Source organism: Cynocephalus volans, chromosome 1 (assembly GCF_027409185.1).
Source record: "Cynocephalus volans isolate mCynVol1 chromosome 1, mCynVol1.pri, whole genome shotgun sequence".
Lineage (NCBI taxonomy): Eukaryota > Metazoa > Chordata > Mammalia > Dermoptera > Cynocephalidae > Cynocephalus > Cynocephalus volans.
This window is the reverse complement of record NC_084460.1, coordinates 238547772-238561166: the sequence shown is the minus strand read 5'-3', so window position 1 is coordinate 238561166 and position 13395 is coordinate 238547772. Positions and strand designations below refer to the sequence as shown.

Sequence of the window (13395 nt, the reverse complement as noted above, 5' to 3'; positions counted from 1 at the left end):
AGGGCACCTCTCACGTGAGAGTTCTATGGCCTGTTTCAGGGGAGAGGGGCAAGAGAAGGTGGGGGTGACTTTGCTGCCTCAGCTGTTTCCTCAACTGCCGTGGTGCCAGATTTGGGGGTAGCATGTCCTGAACCCTATCACTATCAAAAGAGGTTTTTTTCTCCCCTTTCCTTTCTTGTCCTTTATTTTCCCTGTTTTTAAAAAATATAACTTGTTGAATATATTACCCATCTAGAAAATCTTACCTTAGTTTGTTCTTTAGAAAACTTTAAAGGATCTTTTCTCTGCTTTTTGTTGTCATCTGCAATTAAATCCACCCCCTTGGAAGCTTAAACATAAACTTAATTTCCTTGTCAAAGAAGTTTCCTGCCATTCTCCAGACAAGGCTAATGTGTTATTTTGAAATTGCTTTTTTTTTTTTTGGCAGTTGGCTGGTATGGAGATCCAAACCCTTGGCCTTGGTGTTATCAGCACTGCTCTCCACACAACTGAGCTAATTAGCCAGCCCTGAAATTACTCTTAAATATAGATCTGTTTTTACTTTTTTTAAAAAAAGTTACCAAAATATGAAATATGTACCTTCCTCCTGCCAAATATACCCATATTCTTTGTTTATGAAAAAAATAAACATTCCTGATCAGCACTTGAGTCATTTAACTTTATCTTCATGCTACAAGATTGTTTTACAGGTTAGGATACAATGCTGGGTTTGCTGGAAACATCTGCATTCAGAGATCCTGGGACTCCATGGCTCTCAGTCTGTTTCCATGTTTGGGGAGGAGGAGCGCAGCCAGGACCAGATGATGCTAGATCATTTGGCCAAGCTCAGGAACCTGCTCACAGAAAATGTCTTCTGGAGCTAAGTGGGAAGAGAGGCAAGTCAGGAGTCGAGCTGAGGCCTCTCTGGGCAGTTCATGGCATCAGCACAGATTCTTCAGCCCCAGTTTCTCCAGGACTGCAGTTTCAATAATGGTTTCTCTGCCTTGGCTTTGACCACAGCAAAAAGATTGTGTCCTGGACTACATGAAGATGTGGTAAGAATAGATGGCAAATTTATACCAGGCAAGTGTCTTGGGAAAGCTGTAGTACAGATGATTTAAGGAGTAAAAGTCAGTGATAAAAATGAAGATTTTCTATACTTTTAGGCCCAGCCATTCATAATATGGGCTCCCTTGGCTTAAACAGCCTATGCTGCTCGTGGTGAATACTCAGTGCCACTGGTGGTGAAGTATTTAGAGAGAACCTAATGACTGACCAGCAATGTGTGAAATATAAGAGGAATGCAAGATATATTCTGGTTCCCCAGCCAAAGATTATACTAATTTTTCAGGTATCTGTGAGTGTTTCTTATCAACTGCTAATTTCTAAATGCACAGAATGTATCCTGAACTAACGTAAATATTAAAACTTAACTTTGATTTTAGTCCATTAACCCAAATCTTTTAATTTATTATGATGATAATAGTTATATCTGGCTTAGTTAAGAAAAAGATGGGTAACAGTATTACGAAGAGGTGGTTTCAAAAAATATTGAAGAAACTCATAGTGATATATCTACAGCAATCAAGTCAGAGAAAGAAAATGTGTTTCCTCCATGGAGTAACATTGAATTCTAGCATGTACCATGGTGAAAAAAGCACTTTGACTGAACTCGTGTGTGTTTCAATGTAACCGCTAAACTGAAAGGAACCAGGCCAAGAGATCTGCTAGCACTGGGAGTCTTTTGGGGGAGATCCATTCCACCCCAAATTAGCTTAATGAATTAAATGAGCCGGAGATATGCAACAGCAAAATAATAAGTGTAAAGGTCTGTCTTGAAGGTCTGGACACTTGGGGGCACTGCAAAAAAAAAAAAAAAAAAAAACCCAAACAGTATTTCCCTGAGCTGCCTCTTGTAGGTGGAATTTATCTCACAGATTAGAGTCTGAGCACTGCGTTAAAAGTCAGAAGATCTTTGTCTCTAACATGAGTTAAGTCACTTACCTCTTTGTACCTGAATTCCTACAGGTGGGGAAGGAACCAGGTAACTGGTTCTTAACTCTTTTTGGAGGGAAGGGAGGGCAAGGCTCATGACTATGAAAATCTGATAAAAAGCTTCACACATTCTGTCTTGGAAAACGTTCTTTGCACAATACATTGCATACAACATCAAGGGGTCCACATTGCTGCTGATGGCACTCTAAGGACCTAAGAGCCCTTCCTACTCCAGATCTATGGATGGTGATAAATTTCCCAAGGTCTCATTTTATTAAAATATATAAGCTATCAAAATAGTAAATACCCAGTTGAAAAAAATCTCTATTCAAAAATGCTGTTTAGTTTTCTAAAATATTTTGTCATATGGAATGCAGACTCTTCAAGGAAGAGTTTTAAAATATAACAGGCAAATCAGTTTGTGAAATATTAGTAAAAGCAATAGGAAACTAGAGATAAAACCATAAACTGGAAGGATCTGTAAGATTCTAGGCTATTTGCTTTCTATTGCTGTATAGCGAATTACCTCAAAATGTAATGCCTTTAAAAAACATACATTTATCATCTCACAGTTTCTGAGAGTCAAAAATTTGGGAGCAGCTTATCTGGGCAGTTCTGGCTCAGGGTCTCTCGTGAGATTACAGTCCAGCTGGCAGCCATGGCTATAGTCATCTGAAGGCTTGACTGGCACTGGAAGATCCATTTCTAAGACAACTCACTCACATGGGCGTTAGTAAGAAGCCTCAGCTCCTTGCTACATGGGCCTCTCCAGAGGACTGCTTGAGTATCTTTAAGGCAGAGAAGATTGCTTCCCTCAGAACAAGGAATCCCAGAGAGAGACAGAGAGCAAGGAGGAATTCATAATGCCTTTAATGACCTTGGCTTAGAAGTGACACACTATCTCTTCTTCCATGTTCTTCTATTCCTTAGATCTAAGTTACTAAAGCCCAGATCATTTTCAATGACAGAAGAATTAAGTTTCATCTCTTGAATGGAGAAGTATCAAATAATTTGTAGGAATTTTTCTTTTTCTTTTTTTTGCTGGCTGTGCGTATGGGGGATCGGAACACTTGACCTTGGTGTTACAACACTGTGCTCTAACCAGCTGAGCTAACCAGCCAGCTCTCTGTGGAACTACTTTTAGACTACCACAAAGGATTTCTCTAGATCACCACGTCTTCTCTCTACCGATGAAGAAGACCACTCTCAATGATATGAAATAACTTACTCAAAATGACAAAAGGTAAATAAAAAAGGCTAAAATTATTGTTCAAGTATCCTGACTTTCAGGTCACTGATTTTTTTTTATTTTTTAAAGAACTGATATGAATCCAGCTAATGAAGTTTAATTTTTGATGCAAGGGAAAGAAACAAAAAAGAGTAAAGTTAAATGCTACTTCTCACCAGAAAAGAAAAGATTGATAAATTTGCTTGCAAAAAGTAAAAATTTTTCTACATGAAAAAATTTGTAAATTTGGGAAGACTTGGTCTCTTTTAGCTTCATTGTCTGTTTAGATACAATGATTTTTCCACATTATACTTTATTACACTTTCTATAAAAAGGACCCAACAAAATGCTATTGTTGGGAATGTAGGTGCATCCCTCACCAAAATCAATGGTGGTGAATTGCTTGGCTGACCCTCAAAGCTTATTTAACCTATTTAACTTGAGGAGTATTACCACTGAGGCAAAAGGGAGCTTTTATTTCTCGTATTCTCTTTTCTTTAGTGCAAATGGAGAAAGTCTTTGGTAAGACAGATAGAGAAACAGAGTTTTCATTAAATGCACTAGAGTTGTCCTACGTGACCTGGTCCATCTCAGCAAGAAGAAGCTTTTTGGTCTTGTTCATGGTTCCATTCAGAAGAGAGTGTGAAGGATATAAGTCTAAGAAACTGTAAAGACCAAACATTGTCCTTCCAGGATGGAGCCAGGAACAAAGAACATTAGGTCCCCAAGAATTTCTAAGCTTTTCCACAGAGGGAGCATGTCCTTAAAGAGAGGGCAGAGAGGAAGAAAAGGCTGAGAGGACTATGGAGGAGTGAAGAGGGAAGGTGCCCCTGGACACTATTCAAGATAGGCTCATATTGACTGAAAGTCAACTTAATTGCAAAGGAAAAGAAATGTTTAGAAAGTTTGGAATCTTTTTGTGTTCCTGACTAGCCGTCAGTGAGGTTATTTTCCTTCTCGAAAAGAGATAGACCTGAGCTCTTGCAGCCACAATGTGGGCAGAACTGAAGTTACGCTCAACTGATCAGCCTTTAGACCTTACCACCATGTGTTGGAAAATATAACCACGTCAGCTAGAATTGGTAGGACAGAGTACTACTAAAGAGCTAAAGAGAGAGAGAAACCTAGAGATGCGTGGAGGGTCTCCTCAAGTACATGCAGAGTACTGACTGGCATTTGCATAGAAGAAAACTATCGAAGGCTGGGTAAAGAACTATCTGAGAGGATTAGAAACAATAGTGTCTAGTGCTAACACAGGGCTGGCAAAGTGCCTGTTTCTACCAGCCAGACCAGTTAACCTCATAATTCATAGGAAAATGGATAATACTCAGAAGGATCTTGCTTCAGTAGTAAGGAAATATTAGTCATAAACACTCCTTTGGTCCCATTTAACAAATCGTAAAAGTGAGAACTAAAAGGATAAAATTGTTTCCAAGAATTTAACTGCATCCCAGAGCAAAGTACAAATATATTTATAGGGATACAAAAATATCTAGCTCCTAAAAAGATAAAATTGGCAATATTTGGAATCTAGTCAAGATTACCAGACATGCAAGGAAATAGGACCCAACCAACTTCAAGTCACCTTGATACTGTAGTTGGAGCCCATGGAGGGGAGGGGGAAAAAAAGAAGGGTAGGGAAAAAATATCTGAAAAAATAATGGTTAAAAAGTTTCCAAATTTGATGAAAACTATAACCCAACAGATCTAAGAGGCTCAATAAGTTCCAAGCACAAGAAAACTTGAAGATAACTACACCAAAGGGCATCAAATCATATTTCTCAAAACCAGTGATAAAGAGAAAATCTTAAAAGCAACTAAAGAAAAAATACATTACATACAGAGGGACAAAGATGCATATGACAGCAGAATTCTCAACAGAAACAGTTCATGTGAGAAGAAGTAGAGCAAAATCTTTAAAGTACTGAAAAGAAAAATTCTATGCCCAGAGATCTTTCAAAAATAAAGGCAAAATAAAGCACACAAAAGCTGAAAGAATTCATCACCAGAAGGCTTGCATTATAAGAAATGTTAAAGGAAGTCCTTCATGCAAAAGAAAAATAACACCAGATGGAAATATGCATCTACATAAAGGAAATGAAGAGTACCTTATGGGAACTATGTTGATAAATATATAGGATGTTTCTCTTATTGTTTAAATATCTTAAAAACATATATGACTGCTTGAACAAAAATAATGATAATGTATGGTGGAGTTTATAACATATAGATAAGTGAAATGTATGACAATAGCATAACGGTCAGGAGAAAGGAAATTGAAGTAGTAGACTATTGTAAGATTCTTAAACTATATGTGGAGTGGTCTAATATCACGTGAAGGAAGGCTAGGATAAGTTAAGGATCTATACTATAAGGCATAAAGCAGCTCCTAGGGCCGGCCTCGTGGCGCACTCTGGAGAGTGCAGCACTTGAGAGCGCAACGGCACTCCCGCTGTGGGTTCGGATCCTATATAGGAATGGCCGGTGCACTCACTAGCTGAGCGTGGTGCGGGCAACACCAAGCCAAGGGTTGCGATCCCCTTACCGGTCACAAAAAGACAAAAAAAAAAAAAAAAAAAAGCAGCCCCTAAAAGCACAAAGAGCTACAGCTAATAGGTCAACATAGAAGATAAAATGAAATTATACAAAATAATAAATCTAGAAGAAGAAGTGGGGGGGAGGAGAAGGAAGAGGAAAAGGGGGAAGAGGAGGAGGAGGAAACAGAGAACAGATGAGACTAATAGGAAGCAAATAGAAAATGATAAATTGAACCTAGCCATATGAATAATATTAAATGTAAATGGTTGAAACACCTCAATTTAAAGGCAGAAATTTTCAGACTAGATAAAAACGCAAAATGCAACAGTGTGCTGCTTACACAAAAATGCACAAATATAAAAACACAAATAAGCTAAAAGTAAAAGATATACTGTGGACCTGAACCCCTTCTCCCACCCTTGAATATTAACTGACTAGCTTTTCTGCTTCTGTAATTAGCTTGCGCAAGGTTTTACAAGCCTCTGCAGGTGGGACTTCCCAAACCACCCAAAGTACACCCAGTTCCAGGAAGGGAGTATGCTCACCCGATTCCAGGAACAGCATGACCAGTTCCTTATCTTTGGACACCAAGGGAGGAAAGAGGGGGGTGGACCGTTGGTCAATACCTCAGTCCCTCCTTTGTCCGCCAAAAGCTAAAAGCCACCAATGATTTTAAAGGTCGCTTAAAGTAGCCAATAAACGGCATACAACCCATCCTGTTACCAAAGTCTGCCTACCAAACTGTATAAAAGATGCTTGAGTTAAGAGCTCGGGGCTATTTCTGTCCTGAAGATGGAGCGACCCCAGCATGCTGGAAATAAAAAACCTCTTGCTTGATGGCAGCGATCTCTGTCTCCTGGTCTTTGCAAGATGAGCCTTCCCAACAAGTAAGATTCGCACTTTCGGGCCAGTCTTACAATACCATGCTAACACTAATAAAATGAAAACTGGATGGCCTATATTAATATCAGACAAAGTAAATTTCAGAGCAAAAACAAAAACAAAGAAATGAAAAACTACCAGAGATAAAGAAGATTATTTATAATGATAAAGAGGTCAATATTTCAAGAGGACCTAAAATCCTAAACATTTTTGCACCTAATAAGAGAGCTTGAAAACACAGAAGCTAAAACTGATAGTACTGCAAGGAGAAATAGACAAATCCACAATTATAGTCAGAGATTTTATTATTTTTTTCCCAATAACTGATAGAACAGGTAGGCATAAAAGTCATCAAGGAAATAGACTGCTTGAACAACATGACTTCAGCCTCTACCATAAGAAATTAGAAAAAGAAGAGTAAACTAAACCCAAAGTAAGCAGAAGAAAAGAAATAACAAAGATCAAAGTGGAAATCAGTGAAATAGAAAACAGGAAAATAACCAATGAAACCAAAATCTGGTTCTTTGAGAAAGTTAATGAAATTGGTAAACCTCTAACCATACAGAACAGGAAAAAGAAAAAAAAAAGACAAATTATCAATATCAGGTATGAGACTGATGATACTAAAAGGATAATAAGGGAATATTATGAATAACTTAATGATATATTAACAAACTAAAGAGAAAAAATATGATCTTAATAAATGAGGAAAAGCATTTAACAAAATCCAGCACCCAATCCTTATGAAAAATAAAAAAATAAAAAACTCTCAACAAGCTCAAACTAGGAGGGAAACTCTTCAACCTGATAAAGTATCTATGAAAAACCCTCAACTGACATTTAATGGTGAATGGCTAAATGTTATCCCCCTAAGATTAGGAACAAGTAAACTATGTCCATTCTCACCATTTCTACTCAATATTGTACCAGAGGGTCTAGCTAGTGCAATAAGACAAGAGAAAGAAATAAAAAGCATACACATTTTAAAGGAATAAGAAGAATTATCTTAATTTTAAGATGACACAATTATCTATGAAGAAAATCCAGTGTAATCCACAAAAAAGCTACCAGAACTAATAAGTGAGTTTAGCAAGTTTGTAGGAGAAAGATCAATATATAAAACTTATTGAATTTCCATATATTGGCAGCAAACAATTGGAAATTGGAACTGAAAAAACAATATCATTTATAATAGCATTTAAAAATGCGAAATACCTAGGGATAAATCTGACAATATGCAAATGTGCAAGACCTGTACACTGAAAACTACAAAATGTTAGCTGAGAAAAATTAAAGACCTAAATAAATGGAGAGAGATACCATGTTTATAGATCACAAGAACTAATATTGTTAATATTTGGGTAAAGCAGATTATCTTCTATAATGTGAGTGGGCCTCATCCAATCAGTTGAAGGCCTTAAGAGAAAAGACTGAGGTCCCCAGAGGAGGAAGGAATTCTGTCTAGACTGCCTTTGGAGTCAAGAGGGCAGCATGAACTCCTGCTGGAATTTCTAGACTGCCAGTCTGCCATGCAGATTTCTGACTTGCCAGTCCTCACAATTGTGTGAGCCAATTCCTTAAAATAAGTCTCTCTCTCCATCTCTCTCTCTACACGTGTGCGCGCGCGCACACACACACACACACACACACACACACACACACACACACAAACGCACAATTGGTTCTGCTTCTCTGGAGAACCTTGATTAATTAATACTGCTCCAATCCCCTTTTGCTATCATTTAGATACACTGAATGGAGACAGAGCCAACCTTGGTGATAAACTTTCTATCACTAGACGTAGAGGCAAGTCCTGGGCAAAACCATGAGATGGTAGAAGGTTGTTTTTTAGTAACTTCCTTCCCACTCTGTCATTTCTTCTCCCTTGTTCACTGACTGCCCAAGTTCTCCACAGACGTTGCGGCTTCCGTAATGCACACCGAGGATCTAGGATACCCCAATCTAGCTGTTCCTCCTTATGTTCACAAACAGATCTTCCCTGTTCTGTGTCAAAATTCTGCATGCCAGGGCATTCCCAAGGGGGGGTGGGGGGAGGTCTGTGCGAGGGACGGACTGGCTCCTCTAAGTAAACATTTAGGTCCTGAAAAAAATTTAGAGTCATTGGTAAGAATTCTTTCTTTGTACAGAGTTAGCCAGAGAAAAGGCAATTGGCCCAAAGTCAAACATTTAGTAAACGGAAGATCTGAGGCTTACCCAGGTCTTCTAATTCCAAGTTCAGGCTTCTTTACACTCACCAAACCTGCATCTCCTCTAAGCTCTTACTGTGTACACCTGGTAGTATCTTGACTCTCTAACAGGGACCTTTGATGCCCAGCACTTTTCACCTCTTTGTAACTTGTGAGTGTCTATAGGGGTCTGGAATGTTAGGCTTTTGATTTAGAAGTGTCAATTTCCTATATCTGAGCACAAGCTGTCAGGCTCTGTGATGCACATGTAAGGGATCCAAGCAATATTCTATTTGAATTGAATATTTCTATATCAGTATGTTGTTTGGGTTTCATTGGACAGCTGTACACATCATCTGCAGCATACCCTTCTGGGTTATCAGATTCTAGTCCTGTTTATCCTCTTTGAGCTATTTTGCAACACTTTCAAAATTGCAGGTTGACTAATAGATAGATACATAAATTCTGTTCATTCTGGTGATGATTTTAATTGACTCTGCCCCACTGTGGAAAAGCAGTTTTGGCTCCATTTGCAACCCATCTCAACATTCCTCTGTTTCACATAATCTGTGCTGTTTTGACTTTTTCTTTGAACCGATTATAACATCTGCTTGGTTCCCTCATACCATACTAATAAAATAAATTCTTTTAACACATTCATCTTCTGTATGCCAGTCATGATTTTATCTTCTTCTGAGCATTATCTTTTAACATGAGAAAGAAAGAAGTATAAAAACCCGGTTGTAGTGGTTTGACCCAAAGGAGCACACACATATGGGCAGGTTTTGAGTCAGGAAGTCCTCATACCTGTGCACATCCAATGCTACCAAGCAGTCTTGAAAGGCCTAGTGGGCTCAGAAATACTACCACTTTTCTACTTATAACCTTTGATATGGAAATATTGGTTCACGGACTATGTTTATGTCAGACTTTACTAAGAAAGTCAAACTGTTTACCAAAGAGATCACATTAATTTATAACCTCACCATTGGAGTAGGAGAGTCCTATTGCCGTCTATCCATAACAATCTAAAGAACTATCAGACTTGTTGATTATTGCCAGAATAGATCTAAAATGGTATTAAATTTTGCTTTTAATCTGCATCTTCTTGATTACTAATGAGGCTAGACTTCTACTTTTGTTTTCAATGACTGTCTGAAAATGAACAATATAAAAGAGTACAATGAATTTATCTATTTTTTCCTATAATTACTCTTACTCCTGGAGGAAAGAAGAAAGAGAAGAGACTCACACATTTTAGATAAAAATTGTATTAGCATTGGAAATTGCTTATATTTTTGTCACCTCTTACATTTTTAATTTGTACCGCTCATCTCGGTCATCTCGGCCTCTGTTTTTACATTGTTTGGAAAGGATTTGTATCTTTTAAAAATGCTTTTGAAATCCCACCCTGTAGTGAATGAGCTCTGCTTTGATTCATCCTTCCAATATGAGTTTTGCACTCAAAGGCATACAGAACATCTGTACCTCTGCATGGAGATTTGCACTAAGTTAACAGTGAGTTTTTTTTCAAGGTTTATTATACAAACTAAAACATTTTTATTTTATTATTTCTAAAACCTTTAAGAAAATACTTTCTTTTAGGATGGATCACTCACTTTGTATAGTTTAGGGCTTTGGTATAACCATGTTGTTCCCATTCACCACTTTCTAAACTAAATTGGCTTTTCATCTCCATTCAATTTTTCATTAAGTAAAACTCTATATAGGACCTACTGATGTCTCCAGCATGGGTAGAAGTGCTGAATGACATGAGTGAGCAATGCAGACCATTCTCCTGTCCTCGAGAAGCTTATATTCTAGAGGGGAAGACAAACATTAAACAAAAATAGGACATCATTTTGGGTAGGGATAAGTGCTATGAAGAATAATAAATCAGGGTGGGGGGTCAATGAGTATATTTTGGGGTGTATTTTGGCAGGCAGCCTTAAGCAACCAGAGTAGTGAGGAAATTCAAGCCATGTCATATGAGAAAATGCTGAAGAGGCTCGGGGCATTGAGCTCAGAAACAGAAAAACTTAGCAGGGTTTCTCAAACTGTCCTGTGCAAACCACCTGCACCACAATCACCTGGAGATTTTATAAAAGATATGGATTCCTGGACCACACTCCAGACACAGAGTCAGAATCTCTGTGGTTGGGCCTCAGGAATCTATATTTTAATAGGCTTCTATGGCGATTTTAATATACTATATAGTTTGAGAACCACTGACTTAAGGGAACACAACAATTGACTGCTATCAAGTGGAGAGGGGAGATGATTTGTTCAGTAAAGCCCAGAGAGTAGAACTGAGATGGATGCTTAAAAGCTTCTGAAGGATGTTTTGATCATGGTTAGGAAGGACCTGGTAATGATCAGACATCTATAAACATGGAATGGGCTGCCTCTGGGGCCAGGCTTAGGCCTGGAACTGTTCAATGGGAAGCTGATTGACAAGATCAAGAATATTGTCAAAGGAATTCTGCTAAGTAGTTGGACTGGATGACCTTTTAAGACTCCTTCCAACAAAAATGCTGGGTTGACTTCTCCCTTAGCCCCAAAGAGTTGCTTCTGTGATTTTAAAACTGATGTTTATCATTGACCCAATGATGTTACTGTGACAAATCTTGTGTTACTGTCTTATATTTGAATAATAAGTTGGAAGGCTCCTAAAATCTCCCTAAATAATCTGTTAGGAGCTCTTAGAACTTCAAATATGATCTTTTTCACAGGATATTCTGCTTGACATATATCTAGAACAGTGGCTATCACCTTGGTGTCCTGGTGAGCAGCAGCAGCATCACCTGGAAACTTGTTAAAATGCAAAATCCTCCCCTCTAACCTCAAGGACACACACACACACACACACACACACACACACACACACTCCTACTAAATCAGAAACTCTGGGAGGGGCCCAGCAATCTGCATTTTAACCAGCCCTCCAGGGGATTCTGATGTGTGAAAGAGTTGGAGGACCACTGACCTAGAGAAACAGAATCCCAGGGAAGTGAAGTGACTTGCCCGCAGTGACACAATCTGAGGAAAGAAACTGGCTCCCATGTCTCTTCAAATGGCTTATGGGGTTTCTGGAGCCATTGTCCCTTGGAAAAGGTCAGTTGTTCAGAATCTACCCTAAAGAAATCCTCGCACATGTTTGATATTTAGGGTTGTTTATAGAGCATTGCTGGCAAACAATTGGAAACAATTTTAGTATCAGTAGAGAAATGGCTAAATAAATATCACGAATTTCAATTAGGGAGTTGCAGGGAATGTGTTAGAGCTGTAGAACAACATGGATTTATCTCTAATGCATATTGTTAAATAGAAAAACAAGTTGCCAAATGGCACAAAAAATTAGGTTAAAAATGCAGGGTTTTTTTGTTTTTTGTTTTCTCTCTCTCCCGGTATGTGTGTGTGTGTGTGTGTTCTGAAAGGATAAAACTACCAAAAGAATAATAGTGGCTACTTTAGAGAGGGACCATGAGTGGGCAAATGCTGAGAAATGGAATTGGGGTGTGGGGAAAAAAAGATTTTAGCCTTTTATGTAATTCTTAAAAGTTTTAGAGGAAAAGATACTTATGCATTATTTTTGCAATTAGAAATTAATTTCAAACATTAGGTAAAAATTGTTATGATTTAATTATAATGGGCCCAAATCCTGGTCAAAGAATCATGGACCTATGAATTTGATCAACATCATTTGCATTTAAGTAGAAATGTCCCCAATCATATGTCAAAGAACATCAACCCTTTTTCTATTTAAAAATATTCCTTCAGGGGCCCACAATCTACATCAATGACCACCCAGACTATATACTGAGAGACCCGAAATACTGGACAATTATCTGAACAACTCAATCCATATAAATAATTTTCTCTTATGTAGATATGGAGATAGCAGAGCCATTTTGGCTTGAGTAATTTGATAATTACCCCAATTACCCATTTCCCTTTGTGTGTATAAAAATCCAGATTTAGTTTATTTTTTCTCATATTTACCATAAGCCCCTTTAATATTTTCCCTTCGTGTTTGGATTTGAGTAAAGAGAGAGAACAGCTGGCCACCATCTGCTGCCAAAAAAACAAAGTCTTTTTGGCCATTATATCCATTATATCCTTAGGAAGACTCCTAAATTTGGGTCTTGGGATAAGGAGTCACGTTGATCTGTTCTATTACACTGTAAAAGTTCTGAGATTCTAAATTCCTTCTGATGCAGTAATACTTACTATCGTACTCTGTACACAATAGGTGCTTAATAAATGTTTCTTATGATGTTGCTGTTGTCTCCTCATAACCTTAAATAAGAGGCCTTCTAAGGGGGAAAAAAAACACAATGACACTGCGAATTAGAAATTGAGGCTGACTTTATTCACAAATTAATTTGTAATAGGAAGCTAAGACTCAAACTGATTATTCTAATAAATGTTTTTCTGATTATTTTCTACAGATTGATTTCTGAATATTCAAATGTGTTCAACTGTCTCATTTATTTATTTTGAGGATGGGCTTTGAAATTAGACTCTCACTTCACATCCTGACTCTACCACATACTCTCTTGTTTGACTTTGAGCCACAAAGAGCCA

At 37.9% G+C, this 13395-nt stretch overlaps 1 protein-coding gene across 1 annotated transcript in view; it reads right to left on the bottom strand.

Annotated features, from left to right (window-relative positions):
- The window catches only part of MYO3B (myosin IIIB), a 386192-nt gene that overhangs the window by 134427 nt on the left and 238370 nt on the right, over positions 1-13395 (bottom strand). The gene's annotated exons all lie outside the window — the stretch shown is intronic.